Genomic DNA, 22492 nt, shown 5'->3' on the forward strand with positions numbered 1-22492 from the left:
GAGACGCTCTGCTTTACTCAGTTTAGGGGAGTTTTCCTCTCTTATTATTCTGAGCACGCCCTCCTGTCCACTCTCTCAGCTCTTATTCTGGAAATGATTTCTATTTTCCATGTCCCCTGACTTTCCTTCCACACTTTCCATCTTTCTCTCCTCTGGCAATGGCTTACGAAATTGCTCCTTCTCTCTCGCCCTCCCAACAACCCTTGCTCTTCCCTGCTTTTTTCCAAAGCATCGGTCACCTTCTAACATGGTCTATAATTTTCTTCCATAATTATGATGTATTATTATTGTCTATATTTATAGATATGTAAGTCCTCTCAGGGCAGTGTCTTTTGTCTTTTGGTCTCTGATATGCCCCGGGCATCCAGACCAGGCCTGGCATACAGTGGTGCTCAATGAATATGTATTGACTGCATGGCTGACGTGGGGGACTAAAGCAGTGTGGCAGGCAGGGCAAGCCAACGCTGCCCACTGGTTGGTCCTGTTTGAAACTTTGACGTCTGTGACCTCTCTCTGCCTCACCAGCCACCAGAGTCCACCGACTCCATCCCCACAGTCTGCTTGCCCGTCCCCTGTCTCTGGGTCAGGGCACTGCCCACACTCAGGCCTTCACTACTGCCCCCGCAGATTGCTGCCATCACATCCAGCTGGTCTCCAGGCCCCTTCTACCCCAGCTCCCAGAAGCAGACCTGGAGACAAGGATTCCAGCACAAGTGGTTTACTGGGAAGTATGAGGAACAGATGTAGGGTTGTGGGGAAGTGACGTAACCATGGTAACTCTGGGAAATGTCATTTCACCTGAGGGCCAAGGGAACTGGGTATTTGTATGCCAATTGCAGTCAATAATGGATAAGGGGCTGCTCCAGGGGGTGTTGGGTGATTCCTGGCATTTCCAGATGACTAAACAAGTGGGCAGAGGGGCCTTCTACACTTGGGCTGGGGAAGCCATCAGGTACAGAGATGCAGACACAGATGGACTATGACGTACACACAGTGGGGAGTCTAAGGGCTTTGGGCCGGGCAGTGACAACACCCTCACACTGGGCTGAGACGCCTCTTCCTCCCACCACAAGGCACAGCCCAGCTTCCTCCTGGGGAAGCTAGGTCCTTGAGGAGGGAGTTCTCTTTCCAGATTTCTCTAATGGCCCTTGTCACTTAATTTCCCTCATGATGGCTCAGTGGCTACATGTCTGTGTCTTCCTAAGAGATCACAAGGCACTTGAGGGGAGGGAGTGCATCTTTATTGTGTCTCACGCTGTGCTTCACACATGGTCAAGTCTCACAGTGGCTTTTTTTTTGAGAAAGATTAGCCCTGAGCTAACATCTGCTGCCAATCCTCCTCTTTTTTTTTTTGCTGAAGAAGACTGGCCCCGAACTAACATCCATGCCCATCTTCCTCTACTTTATATGGGGGATGCCTACCACAGCATGGCTTGACAAGCGGTGCATAGGTCCGCACCTGGGATCTGAACCAGAGAACCCTGGGCTGCCGAAGCAGAATGTGTGAACTTAACCGCTGCGCCACTGGGCTGGCCCCAAGTCTCACAGAGTTTTTAAGCCAAAGACCAACTGGTTATATTATTTCACGTGACATTTCAGCAAAGGGGAAAAATTCATTGAACTTTTACGACTTGCCAGATACAAAAGTAGTATTTGTTTATTGAAAAACAAGCAGTATTATTATTTCTACTTTATAAATAAGGAAGTTGAGGCATAGACAAGACACTTACCCACCATCACACAGCTGACAGGTGATTAACAGAGGGGTGTCTGCAGTCTCACTCTTACTCACTTGGTTTCACTGCCTCCCACTAAAAGTGAACAGGAGTTGCAGTCAAAAACATGTGAACCAGCAATGAGCTAGGAGGCTGGCTGGCCTCTCAACCTATTCAAAACAGGAAAGGTGGAGCATTAAGCAATTGTGGGTATTTTTAATAATGTCTTAGGTCCAAAGGAACATACTTGTCCTTCTGTACTCCCCCAACACACATACATACACAAACCCCCACACACATGCATGCAAATACTGGGGCTGCAACCGCTGGACAGCTGTCTAGCATCCCCAGAGAGACTGCGCAACCTGAGACCCACCATGATCTGAGGGCGGATCCCACGACTGCACCCTCATTGAGCCCCGCGGTGGCCATCTCCGTCTTGTCTTGGTCAGAATGATGTGTTTGTGTGCAGAAGAGGAGGGGGAGGGGGTGAAGCATGCACAAATGGCCCTGGGGTGATGCCTTGTCCTCGTAGGCTGCTTCTCAACTGGAACTTCCTCTTGTACAACCTGATGGGAAGGTAAAGGGGGCCACCTCTTCAAAAACAGTTGGCTAGTTTCCTAAAGACTTAAACATACACAAATGACCCAACAGTTCTTCTCTTAGATATTTATCCAAGGGAAATGAAACAATGATCCATATAGTCTCGGCCACAGATGTTCACAGGAAGTTTATTTATAGAGGCTTGACCTGCAAACTGCCCAGATATCCGTCTGTAGGTAAATGGATAAAGGTTTCAGAGTATTCACACAGTGGAATATTCCTCATCAAGAAAAACGAATAGCTCTGATGCACACAATGAGGTGGATGAATTTCAAGAGCATTACGTTTTGCAAAGTAAGCCAGACACAAAGGGTGCACCCTGTAGGATTCCATTTCTCTGAAATTCCAGAATGGGTCACACTAATCTGTAGTGATAGAAAACAGAGTAGGGCTCACATGAGGGTGAGAGTGAGGACCGACTGCAAGGGACCTTAACAGACTTTCACGGAGGGAAATGTTCTGTGTCTTGATTGGGTGGTAGTTACATGGATGTTTCCATTTGTCAAAACTCATCAAACCATACATGTAAAATGCATGCATTTAATTGTACGTAAATTATACCTCAATAAAGTTGATTTTAAACTCCTGCTTGTTGATGTTATGGATAAAATAAAAGTTTGCAAGTTGTGGTCTGTATTTTTTGTAGCACAAGGAAACATGGCTGCTTTGGTCTTCGTTATTTCAGAGGTAATAAAAAATGAATGACTCTGCCGTAGGCTGGCGTTAGTCTTGTGCTATCTGAACTTTCTTCCTTTTCCTTGCTGGTGGCTGTTTACGTCCTCCGCTCAGCTTTAATGCCTGGGAGACACCCCTTCTGGGAGCAGTCCTCCCCCTACCTTCCTCTGCAGCACAGCACAGGAATCATTCATCCCCTTCATTTTACTGCCCTCCATCAACACGTCCACGTAGGTCATAAAGGCAAGGTCCCCCCTATCTTCTCCCCCATGCTGAGTATTAACTTGTTAAATCTGTGGGGCTGGGTTCTTTCTTTGACCTCACCTCCTTTGAGCCGTCTACTTGCATTTCCTTCTTGGAGATTGCGCCGTCAGACCCTGCCCTTTGGGTTCAGGCCCTGCACTTTTAGGGAACCAGCTCTTACTATGGAAACAGCCTTTCATGTTAGGAAAATTTACAAGTGAAAACAACCTCGGAAAAGCTCTTGGGTACCGCAGATGCCAAGTCTGAAGGGAAACCAGTGTCAGCAGTGAAGGCTTTTCATTACGAGGATTTTTCCATTGCACGGAGGAGAGCAGACGCCCAGGCCCCATCTTTGATGCTCCCAGAATCTGGATTTGATGCTTAACGGTTTGTGGCTGAAATTAAATGCTGTTTGTTCACTTTAGTCCCATGTTGAACGGTCTTCATCATGAGGCATTGATCCTCTTTGAGCATAGGAAAAGATGATTCATTTAGACCCTGTTATTTCAAAATTTGGAGTCATATAGTCTGGAACCAACTTGCATTAACTTAACAAACAAGAAAACAAACTAAAAAAATAAATAGATAAGAGTTTGGTGGGGAAATTAGGTTCATAAGAGATTTTTAGCTGAGCTGTTTAGCCTACTAAAATTTCATGTTTCGGGGCGGTTATCTCAATGTTCGTGTCTATTTGTCTAGACTAGATCTGACTTACAGATGATTCTTATATGAATGCAAATGAATCAGTATCTGCTCAACATCTCTTCTAGGTATTCTGTTCTGATTCTACATTTAAAGAGAACTCATAATATTCAACAGTGAATTTTCCTGCACATGATAAATAATTACTATAATGCCTACTTTTCTCCCATGACAGAGTTCAGAGTTGGGAGCCGCAGCGTTGCTGCCCTGCTCTCAGCTGTCTTCCATCTTTTTGGGCCTTCATCACCAGTATGTGGCTTTCATCCTCATGCTTACAACATGGCCCACCAAGGCTGTCCTTTTTTATTTTCTTTTTTTAAAGATTGAAGTAAGATTTATATGCAGAGAAGGGTACCGATCCCAACTATACAATTTGATGAGTTTTGATAAATGTATACACCCCGTTACCGCTGCTCCAATCAAGATAGAACATTCCATCAACCGATAAGTTTCCTGTGCTCCCTGCCAGTCAATTCCACCCCAGAGATAAACATTGTTCTGCTCCTCATCAGCATAAATTGGTTTTGCCGGTTCCAGAAATTCATGTTGATGGACTCAGAGGTGATTAGGTTTGGGCCTGCCATTTGGTTATTTGTTTTCTGCCTTTCCTACCTGTTTTTTTTCCTTTTTTTGAGGAAGATTAGCCCTGAGCTAACTACTACCAATCCTCCTTTTTTTGCTGAGGAAGAGTGGCCCCGAGCTAACATCTGTGCCCAAAATCTTCCTCTATGTTATATGTGAGACACCTGTGCATCCGTCCACACCTGGCATCTAAACTGGCAAACCCTGGGCTGCTGAAGTGGAACATGTGAACTTAACCGCTGGGCCACCAGGCTGGCTCCCCTACCTGTTATTTTTTCCCTTCTGATTCTCTTTTCCTACTTTAGTTTGAGTTAATTAAATATTCTTTTTTAATTACTAGACTTTATTTTTCTGAGCAGCTTTAGGCTTACCGAAGAATTGAGCTGAAAGTAGAGAGCGTTCTTATATAACTTCTCAACACTTAGTCTACGATTCCCCTTGTTATTTACATTTTGCATTGGTGTGGTACATTTGGTACAATTGTTGAACCAAGACGACACATTATTGTTAACTAAAGTCTATAGTTTACATTAGGGTTCACTCTTGGTGTTGGACATTCTATGAGTTTTGAAACAATGTATAGTAACCTGTATCCACCATTACAGTATCATACCGAATAGTTTCAGTGCCCTAAAACCCCCTTGTGCTCCACCTATCCACCTGTCCCTTTTTTCCTTCCCCTAAACCCTGGCAACCACTGGTCTTTTACTGTCTCCATAGTTTTGTCTTTTCTAGAATGTCATAGTTGGAATCACACAATATGTAGCCTTTTCAGATTGACTTAGCAATATGCGTTTAAGGTTCTTCCATGTCTTTTTATGGCTTGACAGCTCATTTCTTTTTAGCACCGAATAATATTCCATGTCTGGGTGGACCACAGTTTATCTATGCATTCACCGATTTCAGCACATCTTGCTTGCTTCCAGGTCTTGGCAACTATGAATAAAACTACTATAAACATCTATGTGCAGGCATTTGTGTAGACAAGTATTGACCCCCTCCAAGCAGATAAGTATAAAGAAAACCATAACTAGGTTCCTCATAGTCAAATTGATGAAAAACAAAGATAAGATCTTGAAATTAGCTAGAGAAAAACAAACTGATCTCTCTTCAGAAGTAATGACGACCAGAAGACCATGGAACAGCGTCTTTAAAGTGCTGAGACAAACAAGTAAAAAACCACCATGCACAAGAGTATTATGTCCCACTAAAATATTTTCAAGAATGGAGAAATAAATACATTTTCGGATGAAAGAGAACTAAGATAATGCAGTGCCAGCGGACGTACAGTGCAATAATGCTGAAGTAAGCTCTTAGGTAACAGGAAATGGCACCAGATAGAAACCTATATCTCTGAAAGGGAACAAAGAACACCAGAAATGGTAAAGGTGTGAATAAGTGTAAGAGATGATGTTTACTCACTTCCCTTAAAAACAACTGACTCTTTAATGCAAAGACCATGGCATTGTATTGCAGGATTTATAAATTCTGTAGATGTAAAATATATGACAAAAATAGTATAAAAGACAAGGGTAATGGAATTATATTGTTGCAAGTTTCTTGTATTTTACTTGAAGTGGTAACTCTAAAAGGACTGTGATTAAAGCAATTATCAGCCAAAATGAAAGAAACAGTGAAGGCTTTTAACCACTTGCTTAGATGGTATAAGCAAGAGTCTAAAACCAGAGAAAGTGCTGACCACCCCCCCACACCCCCATCAGCCAATCAACGCAGACATGGGGGTGGTCTCATTGTGGAGCGAGCCCTGAACAAAAGGCTCCAGCAGTTTGATAGAATCCGTGATTGGGAAAGGATGAGACAGGGAGGGCTAGAAGTGGACTGAATGAGAGCGGGGAAAGTGTCTTCAAGGCTGCCCCACCTTAGGCTCCCACAGGGAGCCCTCAGCAGAAGTGCCTGAAGAAGACCTCACTCCAAGGCCTCAGATAAAGAGACCTAGGAAGGAAGGGCCCCGGGGCTACGAGTGCAAATATGCAAAGAGCAGGCCTAGCTGGGGGCCTGAATCCTTGCCTGCACCTCCCTCAGAGACTGTGCTGTGCTGGCTGTGCCCCATGTCTGGTGCAGGGAGGGCAGCTTCCCCCCGGGCACCTGTTAGGCAAGGTCTTTGCAGTCACCTGTGCTCAGGCCTGAACAATCACATAAAGATTTGTGGCCAGCAGCCGGACTTCTCATGAGGTGTTTACTGACATCTCTTTATATTATTATTTAGTGGCTACTCTAGAAATTTTGCATTATCTTCCTCTGCTCTTCTGTCAGTATTGATTTTTGTTGTACCAGGCTGTTAAATTACTGGTTGATTGCATAGAACTTGTGAAGACGTGGTTTTATGCTTTGCTGGTCATGTATCTTTTGGTTTTTCCCTTAATCCTAGAGTGAATTCCTTAGTTTTGGGACATAATCTTTACTTCTAAGGTATAGCTTTTTGGGTGTTTTCAATGAAAAGCACAAGGTGTTCACCAAGTCTTTCTAACTTGGTAGGACTTAAACTCTAATCTCTGTCTCGCCTGTGGTTGTCAGTGGCTGACATATCTGCTCTGCCCTTTCACTCATCTGTCTTAGATTTCCACTGGGCTTCTTGGAGCATTCCTCATGTGTGTATTTTGGGGGTCGATCAAAGATGATTTTGAGTCTCCTCCCTGTGGCTTCCTGCTTCCAAGATTCCCACCTTAATTTCCAGCTGTGCAAACCCTGAACTCCATCCTTTGGCACCTCTAGCCACTAACACTGGGACTGTCTGCTTGAATTTTAGTCACCTCATGCCCTGTGAATTGGGAGCATGCTCAGGGGAAAATATGGGTAAACATAGATCTCATCTGAAGTGGTTTCCTTTTTAAAGGGTGAAATCCCACCGGTTTCTGTCGGATTGGTCTCTCCCCGGTGTCTTCAAATAGCAGTTTTTCATATTTTGTCCAGAATTAAAGTTTTTTTATCAGACCCAAATCTTAAGTTTGTCCTTTTTGAAAGACCTTCCAGGTAGCCCACCAAGCAGGTTTCTACAATATCCAATTGGCTATAGTTGGACAACATGAACAGACACTGGAAGAGGGATTACAGAGCAGGGGTTGTGGATGGGGGGTGGGGGGGGGGGTCAGCCAACCAAGAGTGCCTGCCACTCTGCCATTTACAACGTTCTCTGATTCAAACTTTCCACATTGTCAGACTCACCTCCCTTCCTTTCTCAGCAAGACAAACACGTGCTCTTATATTTCATGTAAATGAATGAGGTTTGACACAGCAGTTTTAGATTAAAATTGAAGGTTAGCTTATTAGTTTTGTATGACTTTGCTGGGTAGATTCTTGAAAATGATCACTTGTCCTCATAAGGTTTAAGTTTTGAAGGCCGTGGAGGCTCATAACAATTCCCTGCCTAAAAAGCTTGAACAGCATTAGAAACAGCAGTACAGTTGCTGACAGCAGTATAGACAGCAGCAGCTGTGACAAACTCTTGACACTTGCCCCGCACGCCTGCCTGGTTCCATTACCCATCTGGGTGTCCACGAACCAGGTCCAGAGGTTAAGAGTAACCCTGGGATCCAGATTTTATCATTTAACCCTAGATGTAGCTTTTATCCTCATTTTGAGAATGGAAGCTGAGACTCAGGAATCTTAGCTATTGTAGAAATAGAGCTAAGAGTAGGAATTCTTGTTTGAGTTCGTCTTAGGTGCCCAGTATTGTGCTAACTTCCTTACTTCATTATGTGCACGTATGAATTATGCTTATTTCACAGCTGGAGAAATTAAAGCTCAAAGATACATAAGAAATTTGTCCAACATCACACAGCAAGCATCAGAACCAAGATCTAAACTGAAGCCCATCTGACTCCTCAGAACCTTGCTGTTATTCAAAGCATGTGACTTCCTAAATGCTGGTGAAAGAATTGCATAAGGAGACACAATTCCTTTTGTTTATTTTGTAGTATAAGTTGTATCATTCAAGGAGATAATCTTTCTTCACCTCAAATCATAAAAAATGAAGGCAGAGAAAGTTTGACCTTTTAAGAGTTTCATTTTACTTTGAATGAAATCTGTTAAGAGCTAGTTTAAGACAGAGAAGTAGACACAAGGCTGGGTGGAAAGGGCTGGTGGGGGGGGGGGTGAGGGTGGGTGGGTGTGCGCACATCTCAGGACAACGGCTGCAAAGCAAGTCTTACAAATTGAAACATACTCATTAATGGATTTTAAAATTCATGCCAGTTGCTAAATGGAATGGAACCTTGTATCCAGGATGCTGACGAGAGCTCAGTAAGCTAAGTGGTCCACTTCTGCTAATGTGGCCATCTGTCTCTCTTGTTGAATGGACTTCCCATGCTGCCCTCTTCCTTGCACATCCCATTCCTCAGCTTTGGCATTGTCAGCACCATCTTCCTTTGCCACCTGAGTCCTCGTGAAACTCTGTCAGTGTCCATTAGTATCCAAGGCCTCAGCAGCCCTTCTCATCACTGGGAAGGTCCTAGAACTTAGAAGATTCGTTCTTGGGTACCAAAGGATGGAAGGGTAAGCAGTTGATTGACACTTTGGACAATGTTCTTGACAAAACCATTAAGAATCTTCTCCTAGACAGAAATTAATCACTCAATAAATGTTTAAGATTCCCTACTGTGTATAAAATATTGTAACATGGTATAAGACATGGTCGTAGCCTTCAGAGAGCTTACAAGTCTGCTGGGAAGACAAAGGAGATATACCAAGAAAAACAACAAAAATAATAGAAGTATTTGAAAAAAAATACTGGAGCTTGAGCTTGGCTTTTAAGCTCAAGTATTTGCATAGATAAGGGCCAGGACAGGCTGATGTGAGCAGAAGCAATTATTCATTTATTCAGACAAGTGATATTTATTGTGAGCCCAAAATGTACCAGTTTTTGTGCTATAAGCCTAAGTATAAATGAAACAAAAGGACATGATACTTGCCCAATGGGGCAGACAGAGGATGGATAAGTAAACAAAATACATATTTGATTACACCATATATATGTATGTGTGCATGCACATGTGTGTATACGTGTCTATGTATATATGTGTATGTTCATATGACTACAGTCAACAAGTAATTAAATGTATGAGATGGGTTCGATGAAGGAAAGGGACAGGGGTGGTGGGAATGCAGAGGGTAAAGCAGGTGGGTGGTTTGGGCACCGGTGCTGAGAAGGGGTGGGAAGGAGTCAGGCATGCAAAGCGTGAGATGGAAGGGTATCCCAAGGAGAAGGAACAGCTGGCACAGCACCCGAGGTGGGACAGAGCTCGATAGGGAGGTCAGACGAGGCAGGCGCCGAGTCGGGGGAAGGGGCCAGATTGTAGAGGTGAAGGGCGGGCAGGGTGGCGGGTGGGTGATGCTCAGGAATGCTCAGGAAAAAGTGAATATGCAGTTCAGCTGGAAGGAGGCTCACGAAGGGGAAGAGTTAGCCTTTAAGTGTACGTGGGAGCTGATTAAAAGGACCCTCAGAACTGGTATAATCCCTCAGATGGACACACAGAGAGATGACAGCCCTGCGTGTTGAGCTACTGGGCAGACAAGCCCAGGCACCTCATGTGGCTCTTCCTGTGGCTGTCCTTTCAGTGTTTCCCAACGTCGGCAAGGATAAAGTCACTGAGTGGCTCAGAAAACCCACTTTGGTCGCTATTGCAGCTGCCACGTGAACATCCACATAGTGCCTCAAGCAAGTGCTTATTGCAGGTCAAGATCACCATTCATCTTCAGCCGAGCAAGACGAGTCTCCCTCAGATCAGGGAAAGATGCCTAACGGAAAGAGCCTCCACTCCGCCAGCAATGCCATTTTCCAGTATTTTGTTATGATAATTTCCACACATACGGTAAGCCCCTTTGTCCGCACCACCTGGGCTCTACCCCAGCACTTCACTGTGATTGCTTTATCACACGTCTATCCGTCTGTGCAGCCGTCAGTACACCCTGTCTTTGGGTGCATTTCAAAGTCAGCTGCAGACAGCAGCACACTTTCTCTTAAACACTTCAGCACATGCCACTAACTAGAGTCCAATATCTGTTTATGGTTGTGTTTTTCTTTTAAGATAAAATTTACATGCAATCAAATGTACAAATTTTAAGGGAACAATCCTGTGAGTTTTGACAAATGCAGACATTTGCAGAACTCAACCGCCTATCAAAATAAGGAACACGACCATCACCCCAAAAGGTCCACTCATCCCCCTTCTCAGTCAGTTTCGACACAGTTCCGCACCCCGGCCCCTCACTAGAGGCAATGGCTGTTCTGATTTTCTTTTCTCACTACAGATTACTTTAACTTGTTTTAAAATTCATATAAACGTAATCAGACAGAACTTACTCTTGTGTAAAGCTGCTTCCACTTGGTGCGACATTTTTAAGATTCATCCCCGCTACTGTGTCTTCACTCCTTTCAACTGCTGAGTAGAATTCCATTGTATGGGCACCACAATTTGTGTACCTGTGTGGCTGCTGCTGAGCACCTGCACTTTTCCCAGACTGAGGCACAGCTCAGAGGAAATCCACCCTGTGCACAGGGTTGTAAAGAGTACACATTTCTTGTGATTTATTCCCTTTTGCCTAAGTGATTTCGGGGATAGAGGTGGCTTACGTGCTGGATATCAGAGGTACACAGACGTGCCACTGCATCCTGGCTTCACCCCGGCCCTGAGGCCTTGGCCAGGTTAGGCTCAGAAATTTGTTTCATCATCTATAAAATGAGGATAATAAAAGTAATTTCGATACTTGTTTGTTGTGAGGATTCAATGAGAAGACTCATGTAACATACTTAACAAGGCATCTGGCACAGGTAAGTGGTCATTAAGTGGAATGAATGAATAAAAAGGGATATTCAGCAAAAGTCCAATAAATATTAGCCAAAAAATGTTTAAGTGCTCGTACCAGGAAACATGGTGGAGATTCTAGGACTTTCCATCAAAGACATCTGCAGGACATGCTTTATAACTCATCCAAGAGAAGTGGGTTTCCATACCTTGCTGAAAATAAGGAGAGCTTTACAAAACATGTCCAGTTACCCAGCATGTGGACTGTTTATAAGTAAACACACGGACTGTTTATTTACTGTCTTCAAAGAAAATCCTGCTCTTTGCCTTGGAGTGAAACACCGTGGCAAAGTGATTCTGACCAGCCTCGGTATCAGCCCCCTGGAGAAAGAAATGCCATTGTGGTCCTGCCGAATAAGAGGAATTTGAAGAAGAGTGAGTCAAAAAACCCTACTGGCAATGAGATCCATGTTCACATCCCATTTTATCAGAAAATTTGGAGTTGGTGCCCATCCTATTGCTACGAGACTTCAAGGCAGACATCAGTGCCCCTCTCCATGGGCATTCCACCCCGTCCGCACTTCCTCTTAACGGGATGCAAAATGTGGGTGGCAAGATCTAGAAAACACGTTTTCTTTCAATAACATTGTTAAAGTGTTGTCAGCACTTTTATTACCAGGCACCCTACTGGGTGACATTCCTGATAACAGACATTTTCTTTTCCTTCCATTAGATTTCTAAAGCAAATAAAATCTCTCCATAAATGAAGGATTGTTATTCTTTGTGGTGCTTTCCTGCTTCTGATCATTTCTTTTTCACCATAAACCTTGTCTACGTTTGACCACACTGCTCTGTGCCCACTCTGAAACTGGAGGAGAAACTGACATCAGCTTTATACTTTCTGCTTCAGGTTTTCCGGGGATCTAAGATGTGTGTTTTCGTGGAAGATGATGTTTCCGTCTTACAAACAGTTGTTTGGCTAGAAGAGATTGCTCTCTTACAAGTAAAATTAATTGCTGGGGGAAGGAATTGAAAGTGACCAGTAAAGAATGCTCCGGTCACTGTGGAGCCACGAACAGCTGGGGTCAGACCACCCATGTGGACGTGTTTGAGACATTAGGCATCTAAGCCTTAGGTCTGGAATCCAGCTCTGGTTTTTGGAGGGAGCACCGGATAAACCAGTCTGTGAAGGGAACAGCACACCTAGCTCTTTATTTCCATTTTCCCATTCTCCTATCTCAAATTCTACTGCTCGTCATTAAAAAAAAAAAAAAGAAAAGGAAAAAAAAAGAACATGAGATATCATACGTAAACTAGCTTTTTCAAACTTGAGTTTGGCAGCATGACAACCAACTCAAGAGACTCGGGGTTCTTATGGGTTTTTCTGCTAAATCCAGGTAAGTTTTCTTTAGATGACAGAGAACAGACGGGTGGAATGTAGAGTTCAGATGCTCCGCGGTGGCGCGTGGAGCGCCAGACTTACAGCGGGCCAAGAAGTCCTCTTCGGTGAAGAGGATTTATTACATCATCCATGTCATTTGCCCCAGGAATCAGCAGGCAATCCTGTAGTTTTAAGTGTGAGATTTAAGAAGCTGAATGAAATTCAGAAATGGAATCATTTCTAAAATGGAATTTTAAGTGGAAACAAGTTTATTTCAGAAAGAGACATGTGGTGTTTTTAACTCATATCTTTTACAAGCCACTTAAGATTTCTAAGACACAATCCAAACACTGTATTGGCCCGTGTCTTGCACCAGAAATGTGAGGGCAATTATGTCATCTTGGCAAAAGGCTGTCTTGCCCTGGTTTTATTGTTAACTCTTTATTGTCTTTGGATCTGGTGGGCCCAGTGTAATCACAGGGTCCTTAAAAGGAAGAAGGAGGCAGAAGAGTCAGAGAAAGAGACGTGACACTGAAGCAGAGGTCAGCAGCAAGAGAGGTTGGCAGATGCTATGCGATGGCTCTGCAGATGCAGGAAGGGGCCACGGGCCAGGAACTTCAGGCAGCCTCTGACAGGATTCTCCCCAGACTCTCCAGAAGGAACACAGACCTGCCGACACCTCGACTTTGGACTTCTCACCTCCAGAACTGTGAGATAATAAATGAGTGTTGTTTTAAACCACTAATCTGTGGTAATTGGCTACAGCAGCAATAAAAAGCTAATACACTCCCTCACAGAAAACATTAAGCTGCTCACTACAGATGACAGGTATTTTCAAGTTTAAAAAAATACAACTTTGTTCTGTAATATAGAAGTAATAGGGTGCTCCTTGAAGAGTGATTAGAAAAAGTATGAAAGCGGTATCTGAACTAGTGCCCTGTCTGCTCGGCTCTCGTTTGCTGACCTCATATGAGCTGATTCATGGCATGGAAACATCTTCTGCAGCAGAACGGACTGATCTGGTTAAGTAACCAAGGATGGAACAGCTTTATTCCTACCTTGGGAGGCAGTGAGTTCAGAGTGTGGAGGGATGGCAACGTAGGCTCACGACTCACTGGAGGCCACGTGATGGAGGATCCCTGGTACCTGAGGGGAGCCATCTCAGCCAGGCCAGCTCTGAGATCTGTGGCCTACTGGAGAGCCACGTGGAAGCTTTTCAGCCTTTAACGGAAAGAATAGAACAGTTCTCTTTCTTTGCAGTTCAAAGCCTGTCCTAATTCGTGCTCCCCTCTGCAGTCTCCTAAACACCTCCTGCATTTTGCTTCTCCTTTCTCCTCTCTCCTTCTCACTCTACAACCTCTCCTCCACCCACCAGGATTGCACATCAGTGATAAAGACATCCGTATGGGGTAAAGATTAGAGACGGAGGGCCCCTTCCCACCATCGTTCCTTATATTTGAATCAAATGCTCCTTAGTTGTTGGATTTTTTTCCTTCCAACTCCATGTCTTCTTTGAATTAGAAAATGCTTTTATCAGCAAGGTCTGCATCTTCTGGGATTTCTCTTTTTTACTGTACTTAAGGTAGGGCTTGGCAAATTGTAACCGCCAGGCCTGGTCTTCCCCATTGCCTGCTTTGGTATGGCCCATGAGTTAAAATGGTTTTTATGTTTTTTAATACTTGGAAAAAATCAAAAGGAGAAAAATATTTCATGACATGTGAATATTATGAAAAATTCAAAGTCCACAAATAAAGTTTTATTGAAACACAGCACTTTCACTCATTTACATATTGCCTATTGCTGTTTTCATGCTATAATGGCAGAGGCCAAATGGCCCACAGAGGCTAAAATATAACTCTTTGTTCCTTTTGTTGCCATACGTTAGCTTATTCAGATTTGCACCAACTAGGTAGGCGATTGGCTTCATGCAACAGGAATTCCATTATAGTGGTGGGACCAAATGGCGATTTATTTATCTCCCCTAACGAGAAGTCTAGAGGTTGGTAGAGACTACAAATTCTTAATGCTTTTAGCATCTTGGACCCCTTTGACATTCCAGCTTTTCATCCCCTTGCATGACTTTTAGCCTCATGATCATGATGCCTGCGGCAACTTCTTTGTGGCAAAATTCTACAAATTTAGCTTAGCTTGGCTTAAAAGTATATTTCTACTACCCTGTCAGGATAAGGTTTGGGATAGCTGTATCCCTGAGGGTAAAGCTGTGGTTGCAGGGTCTAGGAAAGGGTTGGCTCTTTGGAAGGACCTGGAAGGCCCAGGAGGAGAGATGCGGATGGTGAGGGTGTGATCAGAGCCATGGAGGACGCCTCATTCTTGTCTCACATGCTGTGCGTCAGAGCCCAGAGCCCGGGAGGGCATGCTCACCTCTGCAGGGCGGCCCACCCTGGAGCTTGTGATTCAGTAGGCCTGCGCTCGGCCCAGGAACCTGCCTTTCTGACAGTCCAGGTGATGAATGGTGTTTACAGAGAGAAGACATGACACTGATGATGATGGTTTTGGGAGCTCCTTTCCACACAACTAGAGAGCATCACTGAAACTGAGCTGGAGGGCAAGGCAAGGAGCCAGCTTCTGTGTGAACCTTCTCAATGAGGCCATTCGGTTGCCCCACTGGCTCTTTGTCAGGCACAACTACGCTAAGGGAGTGTGTGTGCACCAAACGCCCTGGGGTCTTGTCAAAGGTAGATTCTGACTCAGAAGAGTGGGCTGGGGTCAGAGATGCTGCATTTGTAACAAGCTTCTGGGTGAGCTGGAGGTGCTGGTCTGGGGGCCAGGTGTTGAGGCGCAAGGCTGCTGGGAGCTGCCTTGGCTGGCAGGCTCCCTCCTCTTGCTCAGCCTGCATCACAGCAGGCCGTTCTGTTTCCAACCCCAGCTGCCCCTCACTCTGCCAGATGCAGCAATGTGAACGCATTCTGGGGCAGAGCGTCCACATCTTTGTCACTTCAGCCTGGGGACTGACTCATTTGTATGACATGCTCAGCTCTTTGGAGAGATGTTGGGCCAGAAATGGACATGGCAGCACACACTTTCTGGAAAATGGGAAGCCAAATTTTTTTTTCCAATTATTATTTTCCACAGATTCGGAGACTGCTTAATTCCCAATGAAATACAACTTTTAGATTGCAAGATAAAATATGAAAATTATGTCCAAGCTCAAAACCACGGGAAAATAGCAGAAAGAGCCTACACCATGAGCAAATAGAGAGCTATGAAGTATCTCTGCAGCCTGTTTCAAGTTCTGAATTTACTTATTATCAGCTGTGTGTGTTTATCCCGCCTACAGTAGGACCAGCTGGAGTTTTCAATTTGCACCATGGATGATGCTGACAGAAGTCTCCCTTGCAGCTGTTGGCTCCAAGGTTCTTCAATGGCCAGATGGTCATCAGAAGCATAAAAGTGACAGTTCCGAGGAGGAAGTGTCTTTCCCTATTGCCTGTGGAATAGAAATTAAGTGGGTGTCCCATGGCTCTCTTTCCTGGAGGGCCCTTTAAGGGACTCTGGAAGGCTGAACTCCAAAAGTTCCTTCCAAAGGAAAACAAACTCTGAAGAGGAGCCTTTGCCAGTGCTTCTCTGGGATCTGGCTTCAGAATTACTCCCAGTCTGAAAAGTATACCCAGTGATTTGGGTGTGGACTGAACTCTTCCCCATCCCTTGGTGGGCGGGCCGGCTCTAGGTGCGGGTGAGTGGGGTCTGAAGCTCCCCCTGTGGGGAGCCACTCCTTTCTCTCTTCCCACAGAGACTGATGGAGGCCTGGGCACCCCAGCCTGTGGGGAGAAGCGGGATTTCTGAGTGATGGACTCAACCCTGACCCCAGAGAAAGGCTCCCTCCCTACAACTGCTCTGTGACTTTGTTGCTCCTGGAGGCCCCTCTCCCCACGTTTAAGACGTTCCCAGCCAGTTCACTCAGAGCCGTCAAACCATTCCGCAGGGGAGGCCTGTTCTCAGCCACCAAAGTACTGCATTAGCTAGCCCACAAGCCTGATGGAGCCAGGCATTGATGAAAAGACGCCATCCACCTGCACCAGCCTCTGCACACTGCTGAAAGAATTCAGGTCAGTGTTATTCAATAACGACTTGGCTAGGTAATGGGGTTTTCAAATATTGATTGTTCCTGTTACTAAATGTTTTGGGAGGTTTGTTAGGTAGCAGTAGATAACTGATTGTAATGGATGCCACCCTGGGGAAACACATGCACTGGGCTCACGGAGGCAGAAACCTAGACGTTCCTAAGTTCTCAAGAGCAGCTCTCTTGTGAAGCTCATCAACACACTTTCACTAAATGCTTCGAAAACAGCGAGGTGACAGCGACTCCAAATAGGGTCTGTTTCTCATGAGACTTCAAAAATTAATTGTATATTATTAACCAAATTACTTTTGAACTCAGTGGTTTTCAGCCCCAAAAAGTAGTTTTAACTTCTTTATAAAGAATCGGAGCCATTTAGTTATTATGAAATACATGCTTGTAGAAAATACAGGGAATACAGAAGAAAGTAAAAGTCATTTGTTATGCTTCCACTCATAGAGAGTGTTTTAATATATATATATATATATATATATATATATATATAGTTTTCCTTCTAAATCAGGTGAATCTATTTCCATAGCTTTCCATCCAATGGATGCATCAGTTATAACTCATTAAAGATACTTTTAAAATGGTTCTGAGACTCAATTTCTAACAAGGGGGGGGCGGTTCCCACACAGCACCCAGCCTTCAGACCCCAACTAGGTGTCCTACAATTCAACTCCGTTCTGACACTGCCTACCTGGAGACAGTAGCGGATCCCCGAAGTTGAGGGCTCAGTGCTACAAGACTGCCCCCTCACACACACTTTAGTCACTAGTTGCAAGCCCAGTTCATTATCTGTGCTTCTGACGGACCAGCTACGAATTGGAAGTTCCCACAACCCCTTCCTTGGACTTCAGACGCCGGTCATAAGCCCAGGTTGTGACCTGTACTTCTGATTAACTGGCTACAAATCAGAGGTTCCCATGACCCCCTCCTCAGGTTGGATTCATTTGCTAACAGCTCAGAGACACCTTTTACTTACTAGATTACTGGTTTAGTATACAAGGATATGACTCAGGTGCAGCCAGAAGGGAGGGATGCACAGGGCAAGGTGTGGGGAAGGGTGCCGAGCTCCCACGCCCTCTCTGGGCGCTCCATTTTCCCTATTGGCAACTGATCCACCCTCCAGCCCTGGGAGGTGGGGGTGTGGTGCTGAAAGTTCCACCCTCCAACCCACGTTGGCTCAGCTGGGCTCACCTAATCAACGTAGCAAAAGACCTTATCGCTCACGTCACAGGAAATTCCAAGTGTCTTAGGAGCTCTGTGTAGGAAGAGGCCAAAGACCAAACAAATATTTCTCATTATAAATCACAATATCACAACTTTTTAAGCTAACAAAATGTTCAGCTTTCTAATTTTCAAAAAAGATTATGTGTGAAGGGGCTGGCCTGGTGGCACAGAGCTTAAGTGCTCACATTCCGATTTGGTGGCCTGGGGTTCGCCGGTTCGGATCCCGGGTGTGCACATGGCACCTCTTGGCAAGCCATGCTGTGGCAGGCATCCCACATATAAAGTAGAGGAAGATGGGCATAGACGTTAGCTCAGGGCCAGCCTTCCTCAGCAAAAAGAGGAGGATTGGCAGCAGATGTTAGCTCATGGCTAATCTTTCTCACAAAAAGAAAAAACTCCTTAAAGAAAAATATTATTGTGAATTTCTTACATTTAATACATTTAAAGAGTACATTAAAATACAATTTTGTTAAATAATGTTAGAAAAGATAGTTGTCTTTTCCTTATTTTCCTGGCTACGTTAGCTGTGATCTCTGCACACACCTTGCTTTGAGCCTCTTGTCTTGCAGTTGAGCTCAGAACTTGTCCCATAGGAAATGTTTGCCAGACGTCAAAGCAGGTTCAACATTTTTCAAATAACGCTTTTGGATTTCTTGGCTCCCTGATGAGGACCGCCTTCAAGGACAGAGCATTCCTTTCAAATATGCATTGTGTTTTCAATAAAAATGTAATCTGCTGTGAAGAAATATGTAAAAAATAAAGGGGGACTCTAAAATGGCATAAATACACCTAGACAAAACATAGTTCTAGAAGCTTCTATTTGACTAACCCAGATAGTTCTGTATTCTTTTAACTCAGCAGTTCCTTTTTTTTTTTTTTTTTTTTTTGAGGCAGATTAGCCCTGAGCTAACATCCACTGCCAATCCTCCTCTTTTTGCTGGGGAAGACTGGCCCTGAGCTAACATCGCTGCCCATCGTCCTCTATTTTATATGTGGGACACCTGCTAGAGCATGGCTTGACAGCGGTGTGCAGGTGCACAGCTGGGATCCGAACCGGTGAACCCTTGGCCACTGAAGCGGAGTGCACAAACTTAACAGCTCTGCCGCCAGGCCAGCCCCTTAACTCAGTGGTTCTTAACTAAGGGATTCCAGGAACTCTAATGGGAAAAGCATGCCATCCTTGTTTTCACTAATCTCTCCCTGAAACCTAGCACATCCTACCATCACTGGAAAAAAGGCAGCATCAGCAGTAGTGTCGGCAGGAGCTGAGCTGATTGGCGTGAACTCTCAGACACCTCATACCACACTGATGCGGGCTCGGCGAGCCGAGGAGTCGCAAGAAAGATTTCTTGGACTCTCATGGTCTGGTAGCAGTGCTCTTTTATTCAGAGAATAGCATGAGGACAGGGCCCATGGGCAGTGAAGAGCTGCAGGCATGGGGACAGGACGCATGGGCAGTGATGGGCTGCAGGCACGGGGACAGGACGCATGCGCAGTGAAGGGCTGCAGGCACGGGGACAGGACGCATGCGCAGTGAAGGGCTGCAATATGTTGAGGGTTAGGGTTAAATTTCTAAGGCATGGATACGTGAGTTATTTTTACTAGACAGAGGAAAGATGACGTAAAAATTCATTAAAATGGTATCGGTGCAGGTGGGTTCTGGTTATTGTGTGGTCGTGTAACTTTAGACATGAATCAGGTCATATAGATCGGCATGTGGGCCAGCACGCCTTGGGCTTCTCTCCCTGGGGCAGCCTTGATCCACATCAGCACCACACCCACTGCGGATCTCAGAATCGTGTTCACAGTGGTTGATCGCCACTTTGAAATTACGGTGTTTAAGTGATCCACCCCCAGGCCTTGTGATTTAAAATATCCATAAAGAAGTATTTATATTGGATATCACATATTTGCTTCTTTTTGATATTTTTGTAACTGTATTTCCATATGATTGGTTACTTCTGTAATTCTGTGTGTTTTATTCAAAACATTATTCTGAGAAGGGGTCCACAGGTTTCACTCAACTGCAGGAGAGTTCGTGGCACGATTGCCCCTTCACCTCCTACTCCCCACTGTGCCCTAAGCAGAGATGGCCACATCCAGCCGGGTCAATGTTGCAAAAAGGGACACCAGCACACCTCTGGGCTCTCTTGCTATTTTCCTCTGTGCTCCTCTTTTCTCAGAAAACACCTCTTGAGAGGAAGGGATACATCAGGACGGCTGAGTGAGAAGCGAGTGAGAGAGAGGCGGTGGCCCATGGATCTATAAGACACAAAACCTGCTCCAGTCCCAGTGTGGGCCGCCTGGATGGCCAACCCCAAGCGGGCCATGGGCATCCATGAGTTGCCTTTGGCTTACGCGGAGATCCACTGAGATGACAGGTGCAATACTCTGTTCAAAGGTAGGCAGCTATTGGTATTATTGCTGCCTCGTATGATAAAACCCCCAGTGGTGGGAAAGGGCTCAGGGGTGTACTTGGTGGCGCTATACTTGATTAATTGGGGGAACATATTTTCTTCTTTTTAAAATAGCTTTATTGAGATATAATCCATAAAACATATAAGGCACTCAATTCAAGTGTATAATTCAATGGCTTTTCGTATATTCACAGAGTTGTGCTCCCACCACCCCAATCACTTTCAGAACATTTTCATCACCCCAAAAGAAACCCCAGACCCATCGGCAGTCATGTCCCAACCCCTCTTACCCCTCAATAGCCAATGCCTAGGCAACAAGTAATCTACTTTAAATAGTCTATTCTGGACATTTCATGGAAATGGAATCATACGATATGTGGCCTTTTGTGACTAGCTTCTTTCATTAGCATAATATTTTCAAGGTTTGTCCTGTTATGGCATGAGTTAGTACTTCGTGGGTGGTTTTTACTGTCAAATAACACTTCACTGTGTGGACAGACCACATTCTATGTATCCATTCATCAGGTGATGGACACGTGGGTTCTTTCCATTGTTTGGCTACTAAGAACAATGCTGTTATGAACATCTGTGCACAGGTTTTTGTGTGCACATAGGCTTTAATTACTCTTGGGTATATACCTAGGAGTGGAATCAGTGGATCATACCGTAACTATATTTTAACATTTTGAGGAACTGTCAAACTGCATCCCAAAGCTGCTGCACCATTATCCATCTTCACTAGCACTATTGGAGGGTTCCAATTTCCTCACATCCTCGCCAACACTTATTACCATCTTTTTGATTCTAGCCACCCTAGTGGGAGCGACATGGTATCTCACTGTGATTTTGATTTGCATTTCCCTGATGGCTAATGATGTTGAGCATTTTTTAGTGTGCTCATTGGCCATTTGTACATCTTCTTTAGAGAAATGTCTATTCTGATCCTTTAACTTATATTTTCATTGAGCTAGTGTCTTTTTATTATTGACTTGTAATTGTTCTTTATATATTCTAGCAACAAGTCTCTTACTGTATACAGGACTTGCAAATATTTTCTCCCATTCTCCCATTCTGTGGGTTGTCTTCACACTTTGAAGCACAAAAATACTTAATTTTGATGGTGTCCAATTTATCTATGGTTTCTTCTGCTCTTCAAAAGGTTTGGCCTTTTGGTGTCATATCTAAGAAACCATTAGATTTACACCTATGTTTTCTGCTAAGAGTTTTCTAGTGTTAGCTCTTGCATTTAGGCTTTTGCCCATTTTGAGTTAATTTTCACATACAGTATGAAATAGGGGTCCAGCCTTACCTCTTGTGGATTATCTAGTTATCCCAACACGATTTCTTGAAGAGACTATTCTTTCCCCATTTAATTGTCTTGGCACCCTCATGGAAAATCACCGACTGTAAATGTGAAGGATTATATTTGGACTCTCAATTCTATGCCATTGATTTATGTCTGTCCTTATGTCAGTACCACACTGTTTTGATTGCTATAGTTTTGTAGTAAATTTTGAAATCAGGAAGTGTGAGTCCTCCTAGATTGTTTCTTTTTTCTAAGACTGTTTTGGCTATTTGGAGTGCTTTGAATTCCCTTGTGAATTTTAGGATTAGCATGTAAATACCTGCAAGGAAATCAGCCGGGATTTTGATAGGGATCGCATTGAATCTGTAGGTCAATTTTGGAAGTATTGCCACTTTAAACACATTAAGTGTTCTAGTCCATAAACATAGGAATTCTTTTAATTTATTTCAATATTTTTAAATCTTTTTCCATACTATTTTGTAGTTTTCAGAGTATACATTTTGCACTTCTTTTGTTAAATTTATTCCTAAGTATTTTACTCTTTTTGTGGCTATTGTATATGGAATTGTTTTCTTAATTTCGTTTTCAGTTTGTGCATTGTTACTGTATGGAAATACACTTGATTTCTGTACATTGATTTCGTATCCTGCAACTGCTGGATTCGTTTATCAGTTCTTATAGTTTTTACATAGATTCCCTAGGATTTTCTATACACAAACAAGATAATATCACCTACAAATACAGATAAGTTTATTTCTTCCTCTCCAACCTGAATGCCTTGTATTCTACTTTC

This window comes from Equus przewalskii, chromosome 21 (assembly GCF_037783145.1).
Source record: "Equus przewalskii isolate Varuska chromosome 21, EquPr2, whole genome shotgun sequence".
Taxonomy (NCBI): Eukaryota; Metazoa; Chordata; class Mammalia; order Perissodactyla; family Equidae; genus Equus; species Equus przewalskii.